Below are 10,824 nucleotides of genomic sequence, written 5' to 3'. Positions count from 1 at the left end.
GCCATGAGAACATTGAAGGCTAGAAGATGGAATGGACAGAGGGGGTCCAAACACTAGCAGATGGATAAATCAGTGTTTCATTTAGAACCTATTACAAAGCGTGTGTAGCCATACTTTAGACTAAGATCTCTAATGTTGTTTAGATGTGAAAGTTTATACTTGTGCAATGTTTTAGTTCCAACATACTAGCTGCCTGCCAAAGCAGAGCAACACTGCAGAAACATTAATTCTGGGACTCCAATTATCCCCTCCTTTACTCTGGAATAAAGGGATACCATTGAATCTTTCCCATTACACACTACAAATCAGACTTGGGCTACAGAAACTGTCTGAATGATGCTTCATACAGAGGAAAATGTTAACATGAATAATGATTCTACCACATAACCAGGTCAATAATTTGCCTTCAATTCCATGAGATTTAATTTTAACTAACAGTCTCTTTTATGTGGAACTTTATCAAATGCCTTCTGGAAGTTCATATAAACTACATCCATAGACATTTCTCTTGTCTACTCCTTTAATTACATCCTTAAATTCAATTAGGTCCATTAGACATGACCTACCCGTTACAAATCCACATTGGCTCTCATCAGCTTAAAATATCTCACGTGCTCAGTCATGCTTTACTTAGATTCCAATAACTTTCTAACAGATGTTAGACCAACAGGTCTGAAATTTCCTGGTTTCTCCTAAATAACAGGATTACATTTGCAATTTTCCAATCTAAAGGGATAATTCCTGGATTGAGAGCTTTGGAAGATTATGGCTGAAGCATCTGCAATTTCTTCACCTACTTCCTTTAAAACCCTGGGCTGGAAACAATCAGGTCCAGGGGATTTGTTAGTCTTCAGTGCCATTTTTTTGTAATACTATTTCCTTACTTCCATTAACTTTAGTGAGTTCCAGTCGTTGATTCATATTAGTTTCCCTGGAAAGTCAGGTACGTTATTCTGTTCCTCTACTGTGAAGACTGACAGTAATTATTCAACAATTCTGCCATTTCCTTATTTTCATTTGTAATATTACCTGTATCTGTTTTTAAAGTGCTCACCACCCTTAACTACCCTTCTTAAAAAAAAATATATATATATTTGTAAAAACCTTTTGTGTTGGTCCTGATATCCCTCGCAAGTTTCTTTTTCATATTCCCTTTTTGCAGTTTTTTTTGTCTGTCTTTGCTATTCTTTATATCTTCCCCCAGTCCCCTGGATCTTCACTAATGTTTGCACTTTTGCATGCTCTTTTATGTTATCTCTTGTCAAATATGGCTGTTTTACTTGGTAACTAGAGCTCCTGCCTCTTGAGAGCATATGCTGGTCATGTATTAAGCTAAATTCTTTATTGAACACCTCCCACTGTTCATAGCAGTGAACCAATGACTAGTTTGCTGTCGTCAGTCTCTGTCTCATCCTGTTAAAATTAGCTGTTCCAAAATCTAGAATCTTAGTAACTGTTAAGTTTCTCCTTTTCAAACCTAGCATTGAATTCAATCATATTGTTAAATAAATGCTCCCTTACTGTTAGATTATTAACTAAGCCTGGCTCATTACTAAATCTGGTATGGCCTGCCCTCTTGGTTCTAGAACATACTGCTCCAGAAAGCTATCTTGAATGCACTCAAATTCACTACCTTTCTGACTTGAGCAACTCTGTTCTTCCCAATCTATATTAAAAATTAAAGTCTCCCATTAAAACAAGTCTGCTTTTGCTACACGTGCCTCTCATCTCCAAATTAAAACATTTAGCCTCTTCATTGCTATCGGGAGGCCTGTGGACAACTCCCACTACAGTTTTAATTCTAATCGGAGGCTCTGGTGATTGCATTTCCTTACCTAGATCCTTTTACTATTCCTGTAATAGTATCTTTAATCAATAAGGCTACCCCTCCTCCTCTTCCAGGTTCCCTAACCTTTCTAACAACCTTATAACCTGGAATATTTAACTCTCAATCATGACCAGCTTGCAACCATATCTCAGTAATGGCAACCATGTCATACCCTCCAAGCTGTATTTGAGCCACTATTTCACTCAATTTATTTCTTACACTCTGTGTTAGTATATAAAACTCTTAATTGGGCAAAAGACCCTAACCTGTCCTCCAGCCCTGATGCTGTGTTTCTCACACCATTTAACTTAACACATTTCTTATTTGTCACTCCTGCTGTAACTACTTTAGGTGAAGGGAATATACAAATAACTGGAGTATCTACATCACTGTTTGTGACCTGAACTCTACTTATCCCTTTTTAAAAAAATCTTTAAACTTAATCAATTTTATTATTTCCGACAGACCTTCCCCCAATTTATTAGTTTGAAGTCCTTTATAGAACCCTATTTATCATTTCCACTGGGCCTTGACATCCTTCCTAAAGTGTGGTGTGCTGAATTGGACACTGCTTCAGCTGGGGCCGAACCAGTGATCTGGGGCCTATCACATCAATTACCAAATTATTTCTGGATCAGCAAATGTAAGCTGAAGAGATAACTTGGTGTGGTTCAAGGTAAAGGTATCTTTCATAATTGTTCTGCTACACACTCAACAATATTTGTATTGGAATATAGACATCTAGTGACAGGGATTAAGTTTTCTGTGACCTAATGACTAATTTTTGTAAATGTTCAAGCTGGTGACATTCCTTCCTGTTTAATGTGAATGAATTATATTTTTTCATTCAGCTGGGAAACTTATCACCATGCTTGAGTCTCAAATCACATGGCTAGAGTTTGTATTTGCCAGATGTGGAGTATATGCACACTTGACTAAACCCATAGGATGTTGGTGTCCCATTTTTGGTGTTTATACACTAGATATTTTCTTAGGTTACTGTCACTGGCCATTTGTGTTAGCAGACAATGCATCTCCTATGATATGATTATGGAGGGTGGTAGATGGGAAGCTGGCCAGGAGCGTGTTTGTATAGTCTTGTCTGGAGGTAACAAAAGCATAGATGAGGGTTTCAGCAGCACACAGAAGACAGGTGATAGTACCGAGGTTGCAAACAGTCTGGTTCAGCCTGAGACAGTGACCAGGGACAGGGATGGAATCTGTCCCCACCACAAACTCTGTTCCCCAACCGTCGAATCCATCCCCCTCCCTGTAATGTCTCTGGCAGAACCAGACTGTTCGCAACTTCAGCGTTCTATTTGACCCTGAGCTGAGCTTCCGACCCTGAGCTGAGCTTCCAACCCTGTGTTCTCTCCCATCACAAAGACCACCACCTTCCACCTCTAATATTGCCCGTCTCTGTTCCTGCTGAAACCATCATCCATGCTTTTGACTATTCCAATGCTCTCCACCCTACAGAAACTTAAGCTCATCCAAAACTCTGCTGCCTGTATCCTAACTTGCACCATCCCATTCACCCATTACCCCTGTGCTTGCTGTGGCTCTTGGTCCAGCAATACCTTGTATTTCTCATCCTTGTGTTCAAATCCCTCAATGGCCTCGCTTTTCCCTATCTCTAACCTCCTTCAGACCTAAAACCCTCTGAGAACTCCATGTTTCTCCAACTCTGGCCTCTTGGCCCATTCCTTTACCTCACCATTGGCGGCCGTGTCTTCAGCTGCCCCATCTCCTTTAAGATGCTCCTTAAAATCTACCTCTTTGAGCAAGATTCTAGTCACTTGTCCTAATGTCTTCTTTGGCTGCGTGTCAATTTTTGTCTGATAACCCTCCTCTGAAGTGACTTGGGATATTTTAACTATGTTAAAGGTGCTATATAAATGCAACTTGTTGGTGATGTGTACCTTTTTTCTGCCCAAAATGTAGGTAAATGATAGCACGACCCAGGGATCACAATGGAGTACCTCTTACTTTGTACACCAGCTACTGGAATGTATCATGTACCTCTTCATAAAGAGAAGAGAATATAAACTATCAGTCTGAGACTCAGGCTCTCAACCAACAGATGATTTAAGTAAAACAATGAATCACACTGTTCTTGATACATAAAATCATAAAGATGCTACTCACTTGCTCTCTATGCACAAATATGCTGTATTATCAAACTGGCCTAACTTCTCTACTGGTTGGAACAATATTCAACTCAACACAATTTTTCTGCTGGCTGAAAAGCAGGCTGTTCACCTGGAAACTGACTGTTTACTAACATAAAGTCAGCCTAGATATATCATTCAACATCCTTTGAAGAAATAATGACACAAAGAGCTGCATTTCCCTCAGCATTAAATGTATAGCCAGTCTTTGGCACTGGAATATGATGCTTGCCATGTAATGTGAAATTGGACCATTTAGCCCAATTAACACCTTAGACTACCAATTGTATTTTACCTAACAACTTGGAACTTTATGAACCTGACCAGAGCCAGTCTGTCTGGTCTCTAGTCTCATGGTTTTCCATTGAGAAGTATCTTGTGTGATTAGATTTCTAACCTCTCGTGCTGTTTCTAGCAATAAAGAATATAAGCCAAAAATCCATTTTTAAAATTATAGTTGGCAAGAGCCAAGACTGAGCCACGTGAAGGAGTACAAACAACTGAAATCATGCAGCTTACCTGCACAGAGCATGCGTAAGCTTACTTGCTTATCCAGCTAAGCCAATCCCACTGTTAAGAATATTGGCTTGTAGGGCTATCTGGAACTGAGTAAGAAAAAATCCAACCTTAGTGATAGTGATTGAATTGTATGGAAAACATTCTGGGTACAATATTAACCATGCTTAAAATGAGGCCATGTCTTTTCTACAATCGTCGTATGTGATATGTCCTGCATCTTTCAGTATTGTGGAATGCTAAAAAGATTTCTGTAATGTATTGGCCATGAAGGATTGCATGATGTAATTTTTCCTCCTTAACAAGACCACCTTAAAATCATGGGAAGATGACTAGATTGCCAATTTCATGTTATGGAATGACTGACAAAACCAAAATGAATATCCAGAATTCAGTCTTTTTTGGATATTAACTGCATGTCTTGACCAAGATATTTTCATAGTTAAACAATCACTTCAGAACCTCAAGCTACATAGACACCAGTATAAATTCTGACAAAGTTTGTCCCGGAGGCATTCAGACATGAGATAATTTGGGACACATAGAATCCACCCAGCATAACTAGCCATGTACTGATCTGCAAAGATGAGGAAGGCTGCAGATTCTGTGCCAATGTGGCTGACTGTAGCCAGGCAGTATTGGGAGAACTACAGTAGGCCTCAGCATCCCAAAGCTAGGGAAGAGAAAAATCAACCAGGAGTCTTGCTCCTGGTTGCTATCCAGTGGTGCCTATTGGAAAGTGCATGGGTATGTGAACAACAGGATTATGATACCCATCACCTCATCATATGAATAATCTCATACATTTCCATTTAGTTTTACACCTCAGCCATTAAAATGTTTAAAATGATAAGTCGTCTCAGAATTTCAGAAGTATTTAGATGGTGCGGTGAGCATAATGTTATGTAACTAATTGAGAACAATGGGGCAGGACTTAACATAATGCGCCAGCCCCGAACTGAACCTTTAATAATCATCAGGTACTCCTTTCTGGGGAAAAAAATCATGATTGCGGCATCCCAGGAACCATTAAATTGAGCAGACAATACTGTGAAAACAACCTGTGTGGTCTGAACTCGATAGCCATTAATTTAAAACCCAATTGAAATTTACTAAAGTAAATGGGCATCACGAAGTACATTTGGAATGTTGTAAAGGAGGCTGTGTAGAGGAACAGTGATGTAAACCTGAACACTGCATCGAAGATACAATTATAGCCTCACAGTGAATCATCAGGGTATACGGAAGACCGTTGGGACACAGCAGAAGCTGAGGAATGTAAGCCTGCAAAGCAAAACAACCACCGAGTGGCTTCTGCACCGGAGCATGAGATCGTTTTTGAAAATCCCTGCAAAATGGCATCTGAGCAGTAAAGCTACAGGCAAGCCAGTAAACGTCCATCACTACACCTCCAGCCATGAAGGTGGAAGAAATTGTGACCCCACCCCACCTCATTGAACAGAAAACAACCTACTCCTCACTCAATATATATCCTGGCCAAAGATGCACTCGTGGTGCCCACTGAATTGTCATCTAATACAGATGACCATTGAGACACAGCAGAAGCCGAATAACATAAACCTGCAAAGTGAAACAGCCGCCAGGTGGCTTTTGTGCTACAGCATGAGGTCATCTTTGAAAATCACTGCAGAATGGTATCTGAGCTGTAAAGGCAAAATGCAAGCCAGTAAATGTCTGGTTTAACAACTCCAATGATGGAACTCCCCTTTCTTGTGAGCAGAAACAGATGTTACTGGCCACCGAGAAGAAACCGCTCACCCCCCACCCCCTCCACTGGAAAAAAAACAGGCCGGCCTCCCCTGAACCAATTGCATATCCTCCCACAATAACCCCCCAAGATCAGATAACAAAGGCACGGTTAACTCTCCATCCCCCACTATGCAATAATTCGTGGATTGTACAGCAAACTCCCCCTCACCCCCTCCCAGTTGAGTGGCCTAGAAACCCAACCCCTTCCACCACTGAGCAGTGATACCCGGATCGCCCAACAAGCTCGCAATTAAACAGAAATGCAGGGAACGGATCACCTAGGTGCTTGGAGTCAACTCCCCATTGAGCATTATCTCAGTGATTGGTACCTACCCGCCTCAGTCAAGAACATCCTCATTCCACACTGATCATCATTTTAGTGACTGAAACCCATCCTCCTCGCCTCAACACATTTCCCTCCCTCCCCCCCCCGCCCCCACTAAGCATCATTTAGCTGATTGAAACTAACCCACTGTCCTCCTTTCGCTATTCTCCTCTCCCCCTTCTGCTCCCTCCCCTTCCGCTCCCTCCCCTTCTTGCTCCCCTTCATGCTCTCCCTGTTTTTTGTTCCCCTCCCATCTCTCCCTCTTCGTACTCTCCCCTTATCTCCTTTCGCTCCTCCCATCTCCCAATCCTCTTCAGAAAGCTTGTCAACCTGGAACAACCCCCGCCCCCCCCCCCCCCCCCCGACCAAACACACACATATATGGAGTGTTTTACAGCAGCCTGGCTCACTCCCTCCAGCTCCCACTTTGATAACCGCCAGCTTGCTCTCAAGAGTTTACCGGCCAGCAGCCCCCCAGCTGAAAATGTTCGGCAGAGCCTTAGGTAGCATCCCTGTTTTTGCTCTCCCATTACTCCCTGCTCCCCTTCTCTTTCCCCATACCCTATCCCCCCATCCTACCTCTCCCCTTTCTCTTCCTCCACTGTCCTCTTCTTTAATCCTCCCACTCCTCTTCTCTTGATCCCCCTCACATCTTTTTCTCACCTTCTCCACATTTCCTCTTTCCTCTTCGCTTACTGCCCCTCCTCCTTTCCCCGCTCTCTAACCTTGCTCAACCTGAATACTGCACTTGGTCTTGATTTCCCAATTGCAACCCCATGGGAGATTGACTAGTAAGTTAAAAACATTTCCTGCTGGTTTTGCCTCTCAGTTGTTTTAGACCCCTATTTCCTTGTGCAGCACAGGCCTGACTGTCAGCTACTTAACCATACATCATTTAAGACCCCCCTGCTGGTTCTGCCACATTCGCCCTTCTTTTAGTCTCCTTTGCCCTCCTCGCAGACCCCACCTCTGTCCCGCCAGCCACCCTAGTCTCACTTCCTTCTTCATACCTGGCACCCTCCTACTCTTATTTCTGCCTCACCAGACACCCCAGCGTTGTTCCCAAGCCCTGCTCCTTCATCTATACCGGACAGTGAATTTTCTTAACTGCTCCCCTAGCCCTACTACTTTAGTTGTACCAGCCTTTTAGATTTGTTTACACACACAACGGGGCGAGAGAAAAGGTAAGTTGGGCAGAGAAAGACACAATGAGAGATGTAGGGACAAAGACACAGGGGGAAGATTGGGGGAAGAGATAGATAGGGAGAAATTTGCGAAGTGAGATGGGCCAGGGAGAGAGACAGGTAGAAATTGGGGTGGGAGAGAGAAAGTGACATGAATGTGAGAGAGACGGTTGGTTGCAAGACATCATAAAGTAACGTAGGACAGAGAGCAAGTGGTGCAAGGAAAACTTCAGAGAGGAAAACAACAATATCAGAGATATGGTGGACAAAGAGAGGTTGAGAGATGGCAGCAATAGATCAGGGGAGAGACAAATTGGCAGAAGAAATCACAGATAGAGAGACAGTGAGATAGGTGAGAGGGACAGCACAAAGAAAGAGATCAGGGACAGACAACAATATCACAGATGATGAGAAAATTGCACTGATAAATCAAGGGACAGGCAGATTGGTGCAAAGACAGAAAAATAAAGGCAGAGAGAACGATGTGACAGGAACAGAATCAGAGACACAAAAATGTTATGGGGGTTGAGGACTCACTGGGAGCAACACCAAGGGAGATCATCTAGTAATATATTAATTTTCTTGTGACTGTGCACACTTCCTGTTGTCATACTTACTTTCTGTGACACTTGGTAATGCCTGAAGTAACACCTGGTTGTGTTTTAATGACTAAATTGTAACAACTGTTAAAATTACCATTTTACTTTCCTGTTGTTGCCTTTCAGTCCTCATGGTGGTGCCATGACAGGAGTCGCCCAGTTCAGTCCACTGGTTTCTTTTGTCTGCTTTGTCTGCTGTTTTTTTGTCTGCTATTTCTCCATGTCAGATTAATTTCATTTTAAACTGTTATAATTTTTTTTCCCTTGGCTGCTGAATTATTAATTTTTGTCTACTGTGGCATTTGGGACCAGTCTAACATGTGAAATAAATAATTCACAGGGATTTGTCCTGTCCTGAACTAAATTCAATACTGCTGTCTGCTCACCATATATATAAGTAAATAAACATTTCTCCACTTCCAGCCTTTTATTCTACAATTCAATGAAACTGCCTGCATGCTCAATTTGTAAATAAATATTTGCCTGCAATGCAATGGGGACAGACACAAATACAGTGACAATAGATTAAGGGATATATCCAAGGACAGATAGAGAACTGGATGACAAAGGCAGAGGTGGAAAGAGAGAGCGAGAGAGAAAGGCTCAAATATCATGGTGCGTAGAGAGATTGGGAACAAATCACTGATTCACAGGCAAATCAAGAGAAAGATCATCCAAGAAATAAGCTGGACAGAGATCTCTGTCATCTGCAAATTTACAAATGTTCCCAAAAACAGTTGCTAGATTTCTACCTGTTTCCTATCCTGCATGACATCCTATATTCTATATATGATCTAATCTTTTCAAATAACCTTTTATGCATCACTTTGTTGAAGGTTTTGGGGAATCTAGGTATTCAACATCAACAAGACTACCATTATCCCAGGAATTATACTGTTGCCATTAATGGGAGTGCATCTGAATGGGGCCTGGTCACAAGTGGAGTTCCACGAGGACCATTCATTAATGATTTGCTTAAAGGTGTTATTGGGATCATTTGTAAATTTGCAGGTCTAATACTATTGGGACTGTGTCATCTCCAGAAGCGAAAATTGATGCAAAGTGTCAATTTAGCTAATTGGCCATAGTTTTATCCTCATATTTAACCTGCCCTGAAAAATCCATCAACAGACCAATGTAGTCTTTAATTGTTTTCTGACTTCTAACCGAAAAAAGCGGTGCCATTGCTGCAATGATTGTTGACTAATCTTTTTTCTAATGCCTTTTTAGCATCCCTAATACTAGCTTTAGTTATCCATAGCTTTCTTTTATACTTGTTCTTACTTCTTTTATACTTAGTGAAATACTTTCTTTAGGTTCATTTCTCTACAAAATCTCCCTGTTTAGCCAGTTGGGTTTCAATTCTAATATGAATCCTTTTAATCCTAGGAACATACAAGGTTTCCTTCTTCATCAGCATAGATCTAAACAACTCTGTTTTTTCCTCCATTGTACAGTAGTTACTTTTGTTTAGCAGCATATTTCAATATACCTTCCCCCAAATCTCATGGGTGAAAATTTGGCCCTGAAATCAGGTGCTAACATTAGGAACATAGGAACAGGAGTAGGCCATTCATCCCTTCGAGCCTGTTCCGCCATTCAATTAGATCATGGCTGATCTGTATCTTAATTCCATCTACCCACCTTGGTTCCGTAACCCTTAATACCCTTGCCTAACAAAAATCTATCAGTCTCAATTTTGAAATTTTCAATTGACCCCAGCCTCAACAGCTTTCTGGGGGAGAGTGTTCTAGATTTCCATTGCCCTTTATGTGAAGAAATGCTTCCTGACATCACCCCTGAACAGCCTAGCTCTAATTTTAAGGTTATGCCCCCCTGTATTGGATTGCCCCACCAGAAGAAATAGTTTCTCTCTATCAATTTCTTCAATCATCTTAACCATCTCCATTAGATCACCCCCCCTTACCTTCTATAAACAATGGAATACAAGCCTAGTCTATACAACCTGTAATTATCAGCAACATTAATTTGCCCAACTGAGTGAAATCTAACAAAGCAATGGTTGCTCTTATCCAGATGCTCCCCCATGTGGAGGTCGGAGACGTGGAGGTCGGATATCGTCTCAGGATCCCTGCTAAGGACTAAATCCAATAAATTATCCTCTTGAATACTTTCCCTAACTTGGTGGATAAGGAAGCAAACCAAGGTAAGGGGCCATCTAGCTGTGTATGCTCGGCTTTAAAATGATCAAGGTTGAAAACCAAATAGTTAGGTAAAATAAAAAAAGGCCCCTCAGTCGTGGTTTTCACAAAATAATGGAGAATCATCTCAGGATTCAATTCCCAAGGCACCAGCAGAAATCCCAGAATACCATATAATAAAAATGGAATGTGACTTATTCAGAGAATAACGCCCCTATTGTAACACCATGGATGATCTGCAATGTATACCTATCTATTCTATATTAAAA

At 41.4% G+C, this 10,824-nt stretch overlaps 1 protein-coding gene across 1 annotated transcript in view; it reads left to right on the top strand.

Moving 5' to 3' along the window:
- Positions 1–10,824, top strand: part of LOC137326319 (serine/arginine-rich splicing factor 5-like) — a 76,904-nt gene that overhangs the window by 50,568 nt on the left and 15,512 nt on the right. The gene's annotated exons all lie outside the window — the stretch shown is intronic.

This window comes from Heptranchias perlo, chromosome 10 (genome assembly GCF_035084215.1).
Source record: "Heptranchias perlo isolate sHepPer1 chromosome 10, sHepPer1.hap1, whole genome shotgun sequence".
Lineage (NCBI taxonomy): Eukaryota > Metazoa > Chordata > Chondrichthyes > Hexanchiformes > Hexanchidae > Heptranchias > Heptranchias perlo.
Note: the sequence above shows the minus strand (reverse complement) of the source record. Positions and strands in the feature narration are given on the sequence as shown.